Genomic DNA, 17,181 nt, shown 5'->3' on the forward strand with positions numbered 1-17,181 from the left:
TACTTCCACCTCGCCACCCTGCTCCGAGGCCGATCAAGGCCTCCCCGCAGGATGGGCGCCCCTACCAAGGAAAGGCCTCTAGGCCCCAGAACCCCCCTAACAGCCAGGCCTCGTCCCCAGGCCGAAGAGAGAAAAAAGTCATCCCCGCCTCGCAGCTCGCAGGCGGGTCGGGAACCTCGCCCGCGAGATCGGCACCTCGGCGCTCCAAGACCGAGTTCCCACTCACGGAAAACCGATTCGGCGCACTGGCAGCAGCAGACTACCAGCATTCCGGGCCCATTGAGCTCGGCAACACGGAGGCCAGCAGCGCCAGTACAAGGCCCACTCAACAGCGAAGGCGCCGGCGAAGTCGTCGAACCGCCACCCGTGTCCTGTCAGAGCTCAGAGGCAAAGAAGAGATGAGCTCGGACAAGGTAGGAGTTGCCCCGATTCTCTCAGTTCCTTCCCCCCTCGCATTAGAACTCCTGGCGGTCCCCTTGCCCAGAGATTTCAAGCTCCCACCTCTGGACAAGTACGACGGGTCCTTCGACCCCAACGACCACGTTGATGCCTTCCAGTCCCAAATGCACCTCGCCAGGGCCAGCGAATCATGCATGTGCATGGCCTTCACCACCACCCTCAAGGGGGTAGCCCGCACCTGGTACAGGAACCTGGCCCCCGGGTCGATAAAGTGTTGGGCTCAGTTCGTGTAGGTCTTCACCGCACATTTTGTCACCAGCAAACGGTGCCCCAGAGCAGAGGAAAGCATCTTCGGAGTAGTCCAAAGAGAAGGAGAATCCATACGGGGCTACATCAAGCGATTCAATGAAGCATGCTTGCAGATACCGCGGTTAGACCCCGCGGTGCAGCTCGCGGCGGCAAAAAGAGGGGTAACGCACAAAGAATTCAAATGGCACATGGTAGCTAACCAGCCCGCAACCGTGGCCGAATTCCTCAAGCTCGCGGACAAGTTCATGAGGACAGAGGAAGAAATCAACCAACGAACCGAGGGTGGAAACGAGAAAAGAAAGAGGGAAGGCGAGCCCTCTAACCCAGTTGACCGGAAAAACCCGGCCCGAGAGCCGAAGCCGAACCAGTCGTTCCGAGCTCCCCTAGCAGTTCGGACGGATTACACGCCACTGAACACAAGGCGGACCGAGATCTTAATGACGATCAAGGACGTCCCATACGTGAAGTGGCCACCTCGCCTAAAGGGAAATCCGAACGAAAGAAATAAGAATTTGTATTGTAGTTTCCATAGGGACCATGGTCACACTACCGAGCAGTGTAATAATCTCCGGGACGAGATAGAGGGGCTCATCCATCGCTGATACTTGAGAAACTTTGTACAACACAACACTAATAACAATAAGGCAGATCGGCCAGGGGAGCACGAAAAGTGTTGGATTGAAGTCTTTGTATGTATGAGTATTCGGCTGATAAGAGTTCTTATTAGCCTATACTTAAGTTTAAGTTGTCCTGTACTGGGCCTTTGTTAATGGGCCTAATCCTGTTTAATGTTTTAAGTTGTCTGGGTGTCCCATCACTAATCAGGGGCATTCTGGTAACTTCCTGTATCATTGTACTACACCATAATATAAATAATAGTACTGTCGACTGAGTAGAAAGTTCGACATTCCTGCATCTCTTCTTCTTCTTCTTCTCTTTTCTGCTACTTTCGGCTACAGTAATTTAGCTTTCATGGTATCAGAGCATTAGCTTCTTCCTGGTTTCAGCCGGCACACACTCTCTTCTCTTGTTGTCTTTTCATCTTCTCTCTCCCTTTTCTGGGTTGCTGTAGAGAAGACCTAGGGGTGTAAGAGTAAAGCAAGTTCGAACCTAGGGTTTCTCTTGGTTGTGGGACTCAAGGGAAGTAAGACCCAGAAGTAGATGTCCTACTAGGTTATTTCCAGCAAATAGTAGCTATTTGGCTACTAAGAGAGGTCTGTGTAGGACAGACCTAGTTGAGGACTGATTTCAGCAGTCCTAGCACTAGCCGAAAGGGGCTTAGCTACTTCTACAGTTACAGCTTCGGTGCTCCAGCAAAACTCGCACAGACTTAGCTTCTTCTACAGAGCCCACTGTTCACTTGCTACTGTTGCGGCCTCGAACTGTTCACTCACTACTGTACCCGAACTGTTGCAGTTTTTGGTTCAGCCCAAGTGAAGTCTATCTAGTGTTCTACCAGCACTGTGAACACTTCTACCATCATAGCAATGTGGCAAACAGCTCCAAGTTCAGGGTGGTTATCAGTCCGAAACCCCTCACCACTGCTGTGAGATTACCTAGGGAGATGCCAGCTCCAGATTGTTCAGCACTGTGAACCCTAGTTGAGGACTGATGTCAGCAGTCCTAGTATTGGCCGCAAGGAAGGGCACTCTCTTTACAGTTGCAGTACTCAAAGTTCAAGTGGAGTCTGCATAGCACAATAGTTGAGAACCCTTAGCTTCAGGTCGGTTACCAGCCCAGAACTCCTTGCTTGCTGTTGTAACTGAACTGTTTCAGAACTGTGACAGTCTCGGCAAGTCTGAAACTGTGTCGAGTGCTGTCAGAACCTGTTGTGGTCATTTCAGCTAATCAGATCTGCTCCAGAACTGGTTCAGAACCTTCAGAACTGCTTCGGCTAGTCTCAATCAGTGTCACCTACACAGTGGCTGCAGTGAAGATGTCTTCAATACCCAGAGATGTTTCTTCTAGAGATAACAGGCCTGCGGCAAGTGGGAATTTTGTCACCAGCAACAATGATGACAACTCACAAAATACACCAATAGTGTCTTCTTCTCCTATGGGACAGGTTGTTGATTCCTCTGGAACTGGTACATTGGGCTTCTCTGCTAGTGAGGTTGAGATCCTTAGTAGGGCATTAGCCCGTCTAAGAAATAATTCTTTTGCTTCTACATCTCTTGCTAGATCAGGTACAGCCTCTACCTTCAGTGCCACTGGCTCTATTGACTCTACTTCTTGGGTTATTGATTCCGGTGCTACTGACCATATGACACATATGTCTTCCCTATTCTCTTCATATCATTTGTTGTCTGGTCAGGATAAGATGAGAGTTGCTGACGGGTCTTTCTCCACTATCTCTGGAAAGGGAATTGTTGACCTAAGCAAGGACCTCTCTCTTAAATCAGTTTTACATGTTCCCAGTCTTACCTCAAATCTTTTGTCTGTTTCAAAACTTACCAAAAATTTGAACTGTAGTATAACCTTTTTTCTTACTCATTGTGTCTTCCAGGACAGATTGACAAGGAGAACGATTGGGTGCGGTCATGAGTATGGAGGCCTCTACTACCTTGATGCAGACATCGGCTCAGCCTTACAAGCATCTGCTGCTAGTAATCCGGAAAGTGTGGAGTCAATAGCTAAGCTGCATCTTTGGCATGCTAGGCTAGGTCATGTGTCTTTCTCCTCATTAGAAATGTTGTTTCCCGAATTGTTTAAGGGCATTCCAAGTCAGAGTCTAACCTGTGAAGTATGTCAAATGTCAAAACAATGTAGAACTGTGTATCCAATTTCCAGCAATGAAATTTGTGCTCCTTTTGATTTGGTTCATTCTGATGTCTGGGGCCCTTCACCCATTGTTTCCTTTGATGGCTTCTGGTACTTTATCAGTTTTATTGACCACTACTCTCGTTGTACATGGATCTACCTGTTAAAAGGACGGGATGAAGTACCACGGATAACCATGGCATTTTGCAAGATGATTGAAACACAGTTTAATAAGAAGATTAAGCAATTCAGGTCAGACAATGCTGCTGAATACTTTGAAAAATCCTTGAACTTATTCCTAGAAGATGCTGGCATACTACATCAGTCATCCTGTGCTTATACTCCTCAGCAGAATGGAGTTGCTGAGCGCAAGAATAGACATCTATTGGAGACAGCTCGAGCCTTACTATTCCAACACAAAGTCCCCAAGCAATACTGGTCTCAAGCTGTACTTTCTGCATCATATCTGATAAACCGGATGCCATCTAAGGTGTTGGGTATGAAAACCCCTTTCTCTGTTTTGTGCCCCACTCTTCCAGACTTTCCCCTTCCTCCTCGGGTCTTTGGCTGTATATGTTTCATACATGTGAAGGATCCAAAGAAGACTAAGCTAGATCCTAAGGCTACAAAGGGAATATTCTTGGGGTACTCTCCTACACAAAAGGGTTACAAGTGTTATGACCCTGTCTCCAAGAGAAAGTATGTCACCAGAGATGTGGTGTTCTTTGAGTCTCAACCCTATTTTCAGTCTTCTCAGAATCCTCTTCAGGGGGAGACTAGTGGGATGGAAGAGGATTCTCATTCTCCCTCCTTTTTTGTTCCCCTATCTACCTCGGGTCTTCCATCCTCTCCTCCTACTCCTTGTTGTGACATTCCGGGTCAACCCAGTGAGGCTCCCACTGTGCCGGTTACCTCTCCTGATGCTGCAGATGTTCTTGAAGGCTCCAGTAGGCAACAAAAAGAGATACTTACATACAACAGAAGGAAAAGGGGTCCTCAACCTCATGACAGCAATCAGTTGGACTCGGATCAATCTGTCTCTACAATCCAAGGTAATTTCAACTCTCATACTTCTGATTTGGATCTTCCTATTGCTCTCCGTAAGCCTATCCGCTCTTGCACCACCCGGCACCCCATTGCCGATTTTGTTTCTTACTCACATTTATCTCCTGCCTATCACTCCTTTGTGTCTGCTCTTTCCTCTGTGCGTGTTCCTTCTAGGTACTCAGAGGCTGTGTCTGATCCAAGGTGGAAAGAAGCTATGAATGAAGAGATGAAAGCCCTAATGAAAGCAAGAACTTGGGAATTAGTGGATCTGCCAGAGGGGAAGACCACTGTTGGGTGCAAGTGGGTATTTACTGTAAAGCACAGGGAGGACGGGTCCATTGAAAGGTACAAGGCCAGACTTGTGGCAAAGGGGTTTACTCAAAAAGAAGGGATTGACTACAAAGAAACCTTTGCCCCGGTAGCAAAGCTCAACACAATTCGGGTTCTATTGTCACTAGCAGCAAATTTTTCATGGGAACTTCATCAGCTGGATGTGAAGAATGCCTTCTTAAATGGTGACCTTCATGAAGAGGTATTTATGGAACCTCCACCAGGCTATGACTTTAGTAGAAAGGTGTGCAAATTGAGGAAAGCATTATATGGGTTGAAGCAATCTCCCCGTGCATGGTTTGAGAGGCTCTGTGGGGCCATGAAGAAAGTGGGGTACACTCAGAGTGGTGCAGACCATACCTTGTTCATAAGGAGATAGGATAGCATACTTACTGCACTCATTGTTTATGTGGATGATATGGTAATTACCGGGAATGACTTGGAAGAGATAAGAAGACTGAAGGAGTTTCTAGCTTCGGAATTTGAGATCAAAGACTTGGGTCATTTGAGATATTTTCTTGGGATTGAAGTTGCCAGGTCAAGAGAGGGAATCTACATATGTCAGTGGAAGTATATTCTTGACCTCCTAGAGGAAACATGCATGATGGGGTGCAGGCCAGCAGATACTCCAATAGAACAGAATCATGGCCTGCAAGAATCAGTAGGGGAGGACTACTGTGATAGAGAGAGATACCAAAAATTGGTAGGAAAGCTGATATATTTATCCCTCACTCGGCTAGATATTGCTTATGCTGTGCATGTTGTCAGTCAATTTATGCACTCTCCAAAGATCCCTCATATGAAAGCAGTTGAAAGGATTCTCACGTACTTGAAGACTTGTCCAAGGAAGGGAATTCTCTTCAGGAAAAACAATAGAATTGAAATTGAAGCCTACACTGATGCAGATTGGGCTGGGTCTGTTGGAGACAGGAAGTCAACCTCGGGTTACTGTACATTTGTGGGAGGAAACCTGGTCACATGGCATAGTAAGAAGCAGAATGTAGTGGCTAGATCAAGTGCAGAAGCAGAATATCGGGCTATGGCCCACGGGGTTGCTGAACTCTTATGGCTCAGAACTCTTCTTAATGAACTTGGCATTAAGGCTGAAGGTCCTCTCAGGCTATATTGTGACAATAAAGCTGCCATCAACATTGCCAACAATTCCGTGCAGCATGACAGGACAAAACATATTGAGATTGATCGGCACTTTGCTAGAGAAAGAATTGTCTCGGGTGAACTCTGTGTGCCTTATACTCGATCTGAGATGCAAATTGCAGATGTATTGACTAAAGGGTTGGCTGCAGCAAAGTTCATGGACCTTCTTGGCAAGCTAAACATGATTGACATCCATGCTTAGCTTGAGGGGGAGTGTTAGGTTGAAGGTTTTGTATGTATGGATGGTTCGGCTGATAAGAGTTCTTATTAGCCTGTATTTGAGTTTAAGTTGTTATGTATTGGGCCTGTGTTAATGGGCCTAAGTCTGTTTAGTGTTTTAAGTTGTCTGAGTGTCCCATCACTAATCAGGGGCATCCCAGTCATTTCATGTAACATTGTACTACACCATAATATAAATAATAGTACTGTCGACTGAGTAGAAAGTTCGACATTCCTGCATCTCTTCTTCTTCTTCTTCTCTTTTCTGCTACTTCGGCTACAGTAATTTAGCTTTCAAAAAGGATGCCCCCGAATCTAGCAGCAGGCCTGCTGAACCATTGCAGCGACAGCCTCCAGTGGAGAGGCCAGTTCGGGGAACCATCCATGTAATTGTGGGAGGTTCGGTGGTAGCAGGGTGTACCTCGGCAGCAGCCCGGACTTCAGTTCGCGAAGCGGCCCTCGAGGAGCGGAACCCTCCAAAGAGACCAAAGACCGAAGAACCAATCTTCTTCACGGAGGACGACGCGCGAGGAGTTCGCTATCCCCACGATGACGTGCTTGTCATTAAACTAAGGATCAGCGACTTCGAGGTCAGACGCGTACTCGTAGATTCGGGCAGCTCGGCGGACATCCTCTTTAAATCAGCATTTGACCAGCTACAGTTATAGAGGAGCGAACTGAAGCCCGCGAACACTCCCCTGGTGGGTTTCAGCGGAGAGGAAGTCAGGCCCCTCGGAAAAATAACAGTACCTGTGGAAGTCGGCACATGGCCTTGTGCGGTCAGACTCAACCATGATTTCCTGGTGGTCGCGACCCCCTCCCCATACAATGCCATAATAGGGCGGCTGATCATGCATATCCTACGGGCGGTGGTCTCCACCTACTATTTGGCCATGAAGTTCCCTACGGACTTCGGTGTGGGGGTAGCGCGGGGCGACCAGCTCGAGTCCCGCAAGTGTTATGTTGCCACCCTGAAGGGAAAAACCAAGGCAGCTGACGACCTCGAACTGGAGTGGCCTGCGGAGCAAGGCGAGGAACGAGCTTCGCCCACAGAGGAAACAGTCGCAATCCCGACTTCACCTACGGACCCAGCTCGCACACTCCAGATCGGTGCTTCCGTCGAGGAACCCCTACGGACCGACCTAGTGAGTTTTTTACTTCAAAATTTAGATATTTTTGCATGGTCCGCGGCCGATATGCCCGGTATTGACCTTGGCCTTATAACTCACAAACTTAGCACTGACCCTGTAGTCAGACCCGTTAGACAGAAGAAACGCAACTTAGCCCCTGAACGCTGGAGGGCGGTCGACGAGGAGGTCGAGAAGCTCCTCGCAGCAGACTTCATAAGGGAAGTCCATTACCCGAGCTGGGTGGCCAACCCTGTGCTGGTAAAAAAGGCGAACAGTAAGTGGCGCATGTGCGTCGACTACACCGATCTGAACCGAGCTTGCCCGAAAGATTGCTTCCCCCTCCCCAGAATTGATCGCCTAGTGGACGCGACCTCGGGACATGAGTTGCTAAGCTTCCTGGACGCCTACTCAGGCTACAACCAAATCCGGATGGACCAGTCCGATGAGGAAAAAACCAGCTTCATAACCGAGTTCGGTCTATACTGTTACAAGGTCATGCCCTTCGGATTAAAAAATGCCGGGGCGACCTTCCAAAGACTTGTAAATAGGCTGTTTCGGCCCCTGATTGGCACGAAGATAGAGTGTTATGTAGACGACATGGTCGTCAAGACACAGTTTTCACAAGAATTAATACAAGACTTAGATTTTGTCTTCCAAATCCTCCGTCAGTTTAGCATGAAATTGAACCCCAACAAATGTGTCTTTGGCGCCACCTCGGGCAAATTCCTAGGCTACATTGTCAATCGGCGCGGTATTGAGGCCAACCCGGACAAAATAAAAGCCATCCTAGATATGAGACCACCTCGGAAAGTAAAAGAAGTTCAGAGGCTAAACGGCCGCATAGCCTCTCTAAGCCGCTTCATGTCCAAGTCAGCAGACCGCTGCCTACCTTTCTTTAAAGCAGTCAATGGCAAAGGGTTCGAGTGGACCCAAGACTGCCAGCTCGCGTTTGACGAGCTAAAAGGTTACCTTGCCAGTGTGCCAACCTTAGCCAGGCCCGAGGAGGGCGAGGTCTTAGAACTGTACCTCTCGGCAAGCGACAAGGCGGTCAGTTCGGTACTAATAAAGGAAACAGACCGGGTCCAACGACCCATATATTATGTTAGTAAAATTTTGCAGGGAGCAGAGACAAGGTACCCGCAGATAGAAAAGCTAGCATATGCACTGGTGATAGCAGCTTGGAAACTCCGCCCGTACTTCCAGGCTCACACCGTCATCGTCCTGACCAACAAACCTCTGAGACAAGTTTTACTCAAACCCGAGGTTTCCGGTCGACTGACGAAATGGGCCATCGAACTCAGTGAGTACGACCTCTAGTACAAGCCAAGAACTGCTATTAAGGCCCAAGCCTTGGCGGATTTTATCGCAGAATGCACGTTTAGCCTCGAAGCCCCTGAGCCCGAGATCCCCAGTTCGGGCGAGCTCGGAGCTCCCAAGCCAATCGAGTCCGAACCCCATGAAGTAGCAGCTAGGGTAGCGTCTCTCCTGGTTAGACCAAGCGCGAACTGGGATGAGGAGCCCTGGATCCTTCACGTAGATGGCTCCTCGAACCAGCAAGGCAGCGGGGCTGGGATAGTGCTACGCGGCCCGAGCGAAACAAAGTTGGAATACGCACTACGCTTTGAGTTCGCGGCATCCAACAATGAGGCAGAGTACGAGGCACTGATAGCCGGGCTGAACCTAGCGCACAAGGTCGGAGCAAAGCACGTAGTTATCTGCAGTGATTCCTAGCTCGTGGTCAACCAAGTTACAGGCGAATACGAAGCGCGCGAGCTCACAATGATTGCATACTTGGCAAAGGTAAAGGAGGCTCTGCTCAACTTCCAGTCACACTTCATCAAGCAAATCCCGAGGTCAGAGAACACTGAGGCCGACGCCCTGTCCCGATTAGCCAGCACGAGCCACAATGCCATGAGAACTGTGTACGTAGAGGACTTACCTCGGCCCAGCATTCTCGGTGGGGCAGAAGAGGTCGCTCCCGTCTCTGAAGCAGAGCCGAGCTGGACCGACCCACTCGCGAGCTTCCTACTAGACAGAACCCTCCCCGCGAACCGCAACGCAGCCAAGAGGGTGCAGCACTAGGCAGCCAAATACGTCATAATAGACGAACGGTTGTACCGACGATCCTACACGCTCCCCTACCTGCGATGCTTGCGCCCTGCCGAAGCCGAGCTCGTACTCTGCGACACTCATGAAGGCTTGTGCGGCGGACACCTGGGGGGCAGAGCCCTCACCCAAAAAGCACTTCGACAAGGATACTACTGGCCAACGATGAAGACAGAGGCCATCGAGCTCGTCAGAAAATGCGACAAGTGTCAGAAGCATGCCAATATCCACCATCAGCCCGCTACCGACCTCAAATACCTCACCAGTCCATGGCCCTTCGCCCAATGGGGCATCGACCTTCTGGGGCCATTCCCACTAGCGACAAGCGGGAGAAAATTCCTAGTGGTGGCAGTAGATTACTTCACAAAGTGGATAGAAGCTGAACCTCTGGCAATAGTTACAGCCCGAAACATACAGAACTTCTTTTGGAAGAACATAGTATGTCGCTTCGGGCTACCTCGGGTACTAATCTCCGACAACGGCAAACAGTTCGAGGATATCAAATTCCAAGAATGGTGCCAAAGTATGGGAATTAGTCAGAACTTCACGTCGGTCGCACACCCGCAGGCAAATGACCAAACATAAGTAATGAACAGAGCCATCCTCCGCGGACTGAAAGCACGACTAGACCGAGCTTAAGGGTTGTGGGCGGACGAGCTACCAAGTGTTCTATGGGCTCACTGAACCACGGAAAAAACCGCCACAGGAGAGACCCCCTTTAACCTCACCTACGGCACCGAGGCGGTAATCCCGGCGGAAATCGAAGTACCTACGCTGCGACTAGAAGCATACGACGAGCAGACAAACGAAGACGAGTTACGCACCAACCTCGACCTACTGGACGAGGTGAGAGACCTCGCGCACATCCGAACTACGGCCTACCAACAAAAGGTAGCTCGGTATTATAACGCGCGAGTAAAGAAGAGGAACTTCCGCGTCGGCGACCTGGTTCTCTGTAAGGTCATGGTACCCGAACCCGGCGTAAGGAAACTTGGACCAAATTGGGAAGGACCCTACAGAGTAAAGAAAGCACTCGGGGGGGCATACGAGCTCGAAAACCTAGAGAGAAAACAAGTACACCGAGCATGGAACATTGTTAACCTAAGGCGATACTACCTATAGATCGCCAAGCAAAGTGGGTAAAATCACCACCAAAGCCTACGGGCTAGGATGCCGAGCTAACGAAGGAATCTCGGCACAAGCAAGCGAAGAAAACAGTCCGCGCGAGTGCGGTTAACGCAGGCAGAAAACAGATCGGACGAATAGTCAGTTCGGCAAATACATGAAGTTCAGCAAATATGCTCAGTTCGGGAGAGAATAGCCAGCACTTAAACAAATCATTCCATTCCAAAAGTAGGGCAGTACAAAAAAAAAAAAAAAAAAATTACAAGCCCGGAGCTATTTCTTCGTCATCAAAAGGCACTTCGACAAAACCCGAAGGCCCCGCCTCGCCCTCGGAGTCTGGCTCGGCGTCAGCAGCATTAGCCATCTCCTGAGTTATGCGCGAAGTGGATATGGCGCTTACATCGAGCTCGAGGTACGTATTCTGGATCATCCACCGGCTTAGTTTAAAACCCCTCCTATATGAATCCACCATCAGATCATCAAAACCCGGTGAAGCGATGTACTCATCGACGGCCTTCTTCTTGGCATCTTTGATACCTTGAGAAAAGATCTGCGTCCTTTCCCTGATATCCTCCTAAAGATACTCGACCTGATGCTACAGATCCAGCCTCAAGTCCGCCATGTGCTTCACCACCACTCTCATGGCCTCGGCATCTCTCTGAGACCTCGCCTGTCTGATCCGGGAAAAACGAGCAGTCTCTTCAACAGCACGAGCAGCTTCCTCGGCCGCACGACGAGCCTCTTCGGCAGCTCGCGCCTGCCTCGAGCTCCTCTCCACCTGAGCCGCCAAGGCGTGAATGGAAGAATTCACCTACCAAAAAGAGACCGAATGATCAAAAGAGCCAACAAAACAAAAGCCAAAGAGCTAAAAAAGGAGAACACTTACCACCATGGCATGGGTAACGGCACGGCAGGCCACTTGATGCAGAGGGAGATCAGTCCATGCCGCGACCTCCTCGGGGAAGATGGCCTCTTTACTCTTTTGAAGAGCATGGGTCGGCGTCAACACGCTCTTGAAATCCCCCGGGGCCCCTGAGCTCGAGAGACCAGCTCGCGTATGAGCAGACCCGGAGTAAGCAGGAGCACCGGAGTATGTAGGAGCCCCTGTGTATGTAGTCTCAGCATAAGGGCCCCCGGTCGGCTCCTGCATCGGAGGGACCATCTCGGGCCCCCTGGGCGGATCTTCTGGCTGGTAGCCCGGCACCTCGGGCTCCGCATCCTGAGGCACCTCGGCGCGAGTTCGCTTGGCAACCCGCTTTCTCCTCTTCATACCTTGAAACAAGTGCCCACCTCGGGTCCCTCGCGAATCCATCACACCTGCGAAAAGAAGTTCGCCATCAGTAAAAAGCAAGAAAGACAGCAAGACGAGTCTCTAAGTAAAGAACCTACTCGAGCTCAGGCCGGCCGCAATGAGCTTGGCCTCCGTCAGATACTGTTCACACTTCAGCCCAAGCTGCGCCCATTGCCGGAGGCCCTTCGCCATCTCCTTGTCAAGCGTAACCCCGGAGTCAGGAGCGGCCATCCCCCACCCAGTCTGAAAAGGCCACCCCAGCACACTTCGCACCCCGAAATAGTCCCGCTTCCATGCTGGGACCTTGTTAGGGAGCTCGTGCAAAAGCTTAAAACCCGGGCGAGGAGACAGGTAATAAGCCCGTCTGCGCCCGGGGAGAGGACCTGCTTGCTTCTTAAGCATCAAGATTGAAGAAAAAATCTCCAAGTCCAACGGAAAGCTCTCATCGCAGAAAAGGGAGATTGTCCCCACCAAATTTCGAATGGAATTCGGGTGAAGTTGGCCAACTGTCACGCCGAAGTGGTTCAAGACTTCGACGAAGAGGGGGTGAAAAGGCAATCGCAGCCCCGCGGCGAGCTGCTCCCGGAATATTACGATCTCATCAGGACCGTGTTCCCAAGGAAAGCCACCCAAAGGTATAAAATAAGCATACTCCCCAGGCAAGTTATAGTAAGTAATGAGGGATTGGAGCCCCTCGGGCGTCATGGTCAAAGGTCCGAACTTGTCTAACATCCGACCCCGGCAAGAGGTGGACGCCAAACTACCCGAAGCGCCACGGTCTACAGGCTCGAACTCTTCCTCGAGCTCTACCTCTGGCTCGCTAAGGCTATCAGGGGACGCAACTTGGTTCGTAGAACCTGCATCAGACCCGCTGAAATGACTATCAGAGCCATCCGAGCTAGACATTGGGAGTGACGAGACCTAGGAAAGTACTCACCTGGACAAAAGTTGTAGACCACAGGAGCTCGGACGAACGGAAGACCTTGAGCGCGAATTGAAAAAACCTGGACGCGAACTGAAACTCAGACGCGAGCTCGAGAGAAATACAAAAGCGACAACAACCGGGGTCCCCCCCCCCCGCCGCTATTTATGCTCACAGTGACCAAAAGGCAACGGCTTAGATCAAAGCCAATCCGACGGCCTACGGCCGCACTGACCGCACGTCGCCCAAGACCGAGACGTGATTGGCGCACGTCTTCCTGAAACTTACAGCGACGGCGCGCATCTTTTCGAAACTGATGGAACGTCAGCGCACGTCTCAGAAAAAACGGCAGCAGCACGTCTTTTTCATATTTGAAAAAACGCCCGCTTTCGCACCCCGAAGTGGCGCACCCTTTTTTTTGAAATTTCGAAGCAACGTGCGCGCACTGCCACATCTATCAGCATTTATACAGGCCAACACGCTTCCGGCATAAATGGACACTCGAAGAAACCCAAGAAACCCTGACAACGCACCTCGCGCCAGCAGAACCAAGATTCAAAGTACAGGACAAATCCACCTGACACCTTACGAACTCCCCGCGCCAGGGCAAGACCCTTAGCACGAGGAGTGGGGGGCAATTGATGAAGGAAGATTTGGCCCGACCTCGCAAATCACGGCACGTGGCAAAAAAGGCAAGTAGCTCGGCACTTAAAACAGCGTACTGAGGGTACAAACGCCAAAGGGAAGGGACCAGCAGGTCCGAGCTCCCTAGCAAGGGGCCCAAACTCCCTACTGAACCCGAACTCCCTACAAGGAATCCGAACTCTCTGCAAGGTGCCCGAACTCCCTACTTAGTGGTCGAACTCTATGCAAGGTGCCCGAACTCCCTACTTAGTGGTCGAACTCTCTGCAAGGTGCCCGAACTCCCTACTTAGTGACCGGACTCCCTGCGAGGAGCCCGAACTCCCCCTTTTGACCCCGAGTCACACAAAGCAGAGACCCGAACTGGCCCGTCTTATGACAGTTCGGGGCCCCCCTTATCCGAACTCGAAACTTTGCCTCACGCACCGCTCCAGGCACTTCGCTTCCGGAGCATTGAACTGGACGAACCACGCCGTACCTGACACCGAAGGAGTCCGTATCCAGGGGCGGCGCACCTGACTGACTTGGGATCTGACGCTTGATGGCCGCATTTCCAACGGCCACCTGCCATCGTCACCTGTCACCACTGCCTCCAGTTACAGAGACGGCTCCGACAAAAGGAGCAGTGACGGTTCTGCCCCAGCAGAGGCGATGACGCCCAAACTGGTAGAAGCACGGAAATACTCATTCCCGACCTAACAGGAGTCTAGGAGTGAGTGCGCGAGGTGGTTATGAAAGGCTCTCCACCCCCAAAGAGGAGGTATGCAAACTTTGCGCTATCTGGTTTATCTTGCCTTTGAAGGATTCTAACTTAAGCTTCGGAGCCTTTACACCGGGTTCTCCCCGGAGCTTCTTCATCTCCTCCGTTTCAGGTCCCCCGCTACTCGATTCAGAGGCAAGGTCGTTGACAGCTAAGACCGGCCGGATTGCGCATCATCAGAAGTGAATAAGTTTTGCACATTCAAAGGGGGAGTCAACCTGCACCCAAACAAAGAAGTAAACCATTCCCAAATGGCTTTAGCAAACTGACAGGAAATTAGTAAATGGTATCCAGACTCACCATCAGATTTACAGAGGACACACCAATGGGGAGACAAACAACTATTGGGTCTTTTTCTTTGAAGTAAATCTTATATATTAACTCTTTCTAGAAAGGCTTCCCAATAGAAACTCCCAACCTTCGGAGGTATAGGTTGACACCACACCTCTTTAGCAGGGAAGGACAGTCCAACAGAAGAAGGTTGTATTAGGGCTTTGAAGAAAGAGGCATAGGTGTAGGAACCTGACGGAGTGAGTGTCCAAATTCTATTGTCTTCCTTCGTTGGCTCTAGGAAAATCCCTTCAAGGATGGATAATAAGGCTGAAATACAACCTAATTCTGTGTCCCTGATATCTCTTCTCAAACCCAAGTTCCAACCGAATGCAGAAGGTGAGTTAGAAGGTACAGGGAAGGAGGAAACTGGTTCATTTTTAAGGGTAGAGATAGCAAAAATAGTTGGAAATATCTTTCAAAGGGGAATCCCCGACCCAGACATGTTCCCAAAATTTAATTAGGTTGCCTGAGTGCAAGTCATACCTGATCCAGTGAGAGAGCACGGGCAAAGTATCTTGAATAACTTTCTAGGTAGATGCTCTTGTAGTCCTTGCTAGAATCTCAGAGTCCCATCCATTGTCTACCACCCCATGAATACTTCCCACTATCTTAACCCAAAGTTTTCCTTTCTCCAATGAAAATCTCCATAGCCATTTCCCTAGTAATGCTAAGTTCCTATTCCTTATGTTCCCAATTCCCAAACCTCCCTCCTTCTTACTCCTACACACCACCTCCCACCTAACCCTATGTTCCTTCTTCTCCTCCCCTGGCTCCCAGAGAAAATCTCTCATAAGTTTTTCCAACCTGCAATCCATCCTAATCGGAATGTTAAAGACTGATAAAAAATGGACTGGAAGGTTAGCTAATGTTGACCTAATTAAGGTGATTCTCCCTCCAAGAGACAAATAGTTACTCCTACCCACAATTTCTTGTTGTACACATTCTTTTAATTTAATGAATCTTTTCTGTATTGCTGATAAAAAAAAAAGATCACTTCAGGAATGAAGAAACATCCATCTTTATCCATGAATACATGCCACAGACCCTATGTATCTAGTATCTATATAGACATATGGTAATTATCATCATCATCTAAACCTTGTCCCAACTACATGGGGTTGGCTACATGAATCCTGTTTCACCATTCCATTTTGTTGGGTGCCATATCCATCATTAAATTATAGGCACTTAAATCATTTTGTACTACTTCCTCCCAAGTCCTTTTTGGTCTGCCCCTAGCATTTCTAGCCCCTTAAACTTGTAATGGATCATTCTAATGGATGTCGTAGATGGTCTTCTATGCACATGACTGAATCATATCATATTATCTAATTTATTGGCCAAAATAATCGTTTGTCTAGTCACTTCTAACAGATCACTGCTGTTAACACAAAAGGATCTACTTGTGGTGGTACCCGGACTGCTAAGCTGTAATCTAATATCCATAATGTTCTTCATGGGAATTAAGGTGTAATGGCCTTGGTTGCAACTACTTAATTATGTTCCATACATTTATGATGCATCTGCTTTATTTATCATACATATCAAGTTAATGATATTATGATTTAGTAAGTAGAAACAGACAACTATTTTTCACCAGGCATTGGACTTGGAACCTAAATATGTGCCAGGAGACAAGGCTGATCTGTTGGCCAGGTGTTAACTAGGTGCTCTAACTTTTGGTACCCTTGTTCAGTTTCATTGTCTACCTTCTTGCTTGGCTGATAAAGCTATATTTCCCCATTTTCAGAGAAAGAGAAGGTGGAAGGTGAAGAGCTACAAGATTGGTTGAAGTTGGTGGTTGCACCAGCGGAGTTGACTATCTTCATTAGGGGCAAGCAAGAGACTCTTCTCCCCATTGCAGATAAACTCTGAATAATTAATACCCTCATCGACTCCTCAGTGTCCTTTAATCCCACTAACAGCTAGCTCTCTGTAAATCTTGGTACTGTTACTACTGTATCATACAGGCTCACTTGATTGTCTAGCCTTCCTCCATCTCTCATATTTTATCCTTCATCGTTTCAACGGACTGACTGTAAGTTACATGCAAGAAGGGGAGAGGAGGAAAGTATCAAGACCAAAGTGCCATTCTGCTGGAGTCTTGAACTGGTCCTTCTGTTGAATTCATGCATTTGTATATGTGATATATGTTGTAAATCTGAACATTATTTCAGTAATTTGGTATTTATCCCAATGTAAATTTCTTTTATTGTACAAAATTGTTATCTATCAATTGTATAATACACAATCACTTTCTTTTCTCCTAGCACTCCGTATACAATGCAGTGAAAATGTGCGACATGCTTGTGAATTTGTGATAACAAGATGCTAAACCTAGTCAGTTCTTTAGCAAAATGCCGATTTTTTCAAATCATAGATTGTGGATTCTGGAAAGTTGTCAAATTGTAGAAGCATGGAGTCTTGTGGGCTCTAGTCAAATATAAGAAATGAAATTGATCAAACTTGAGTGTAAAGTTGATGGTCCTGTAGCACACAATGTATGCTGATAAAGTGACCAGAGAGTTCTGAGTCATCACCAACTCTTCCAAGCCCAGTCAGGATATATAGTCAAGTCCGGATCTGGTCCGAACACAACTCTATGAACCTGGCTATATGACCAATCGTGAGTGAAACACCAGTATTTTGCAGT

General features: G+C 48.8%; 1 pseudogene across 1 annotated transcript in view; it reads left to right on the top strand.

Annotated features, from left to right (window-relative positions):
• Positions 1 to 16,797, top strand: part of LOC104601213 (ATP-dependent zinc metalloprotease FTSH 9, chloroplastic-like) — a 47,624-nt pseudogene extending 30,827 nt beyond the window's left edge. The window contains exon 12 of the transcript XR_016082541.1: positions 16,279 to 16,797. The product of XR_016082541.1 is annotated as an ATP-dependent zinc metalloprotease FTSH 9, chloroplastic-like (transcript). The remainder of the gene's footprint in view (positions 1 to 16,278) is intronic.
• The last annotated feature ends 384 nt before the right edge of the window (positions 16,798 to 17,181 follow it).

The sequence above is a fragment of the Nelumbo nucifera genome, chromosome 2 (assembly GCF_055504915.1).
Source record: "Nelumbo nucifera cultivar China Antique chromosome 2, China Antique-T2T, whole genome shotgun sequence".
Taxonomy (NCBI): Eukaryota; Viridiplantae; Streptophyta; class Magnoliopsida; order Proteales; family Nelumbonaceae; genus Nelumbo; species Nelumbo nucifera.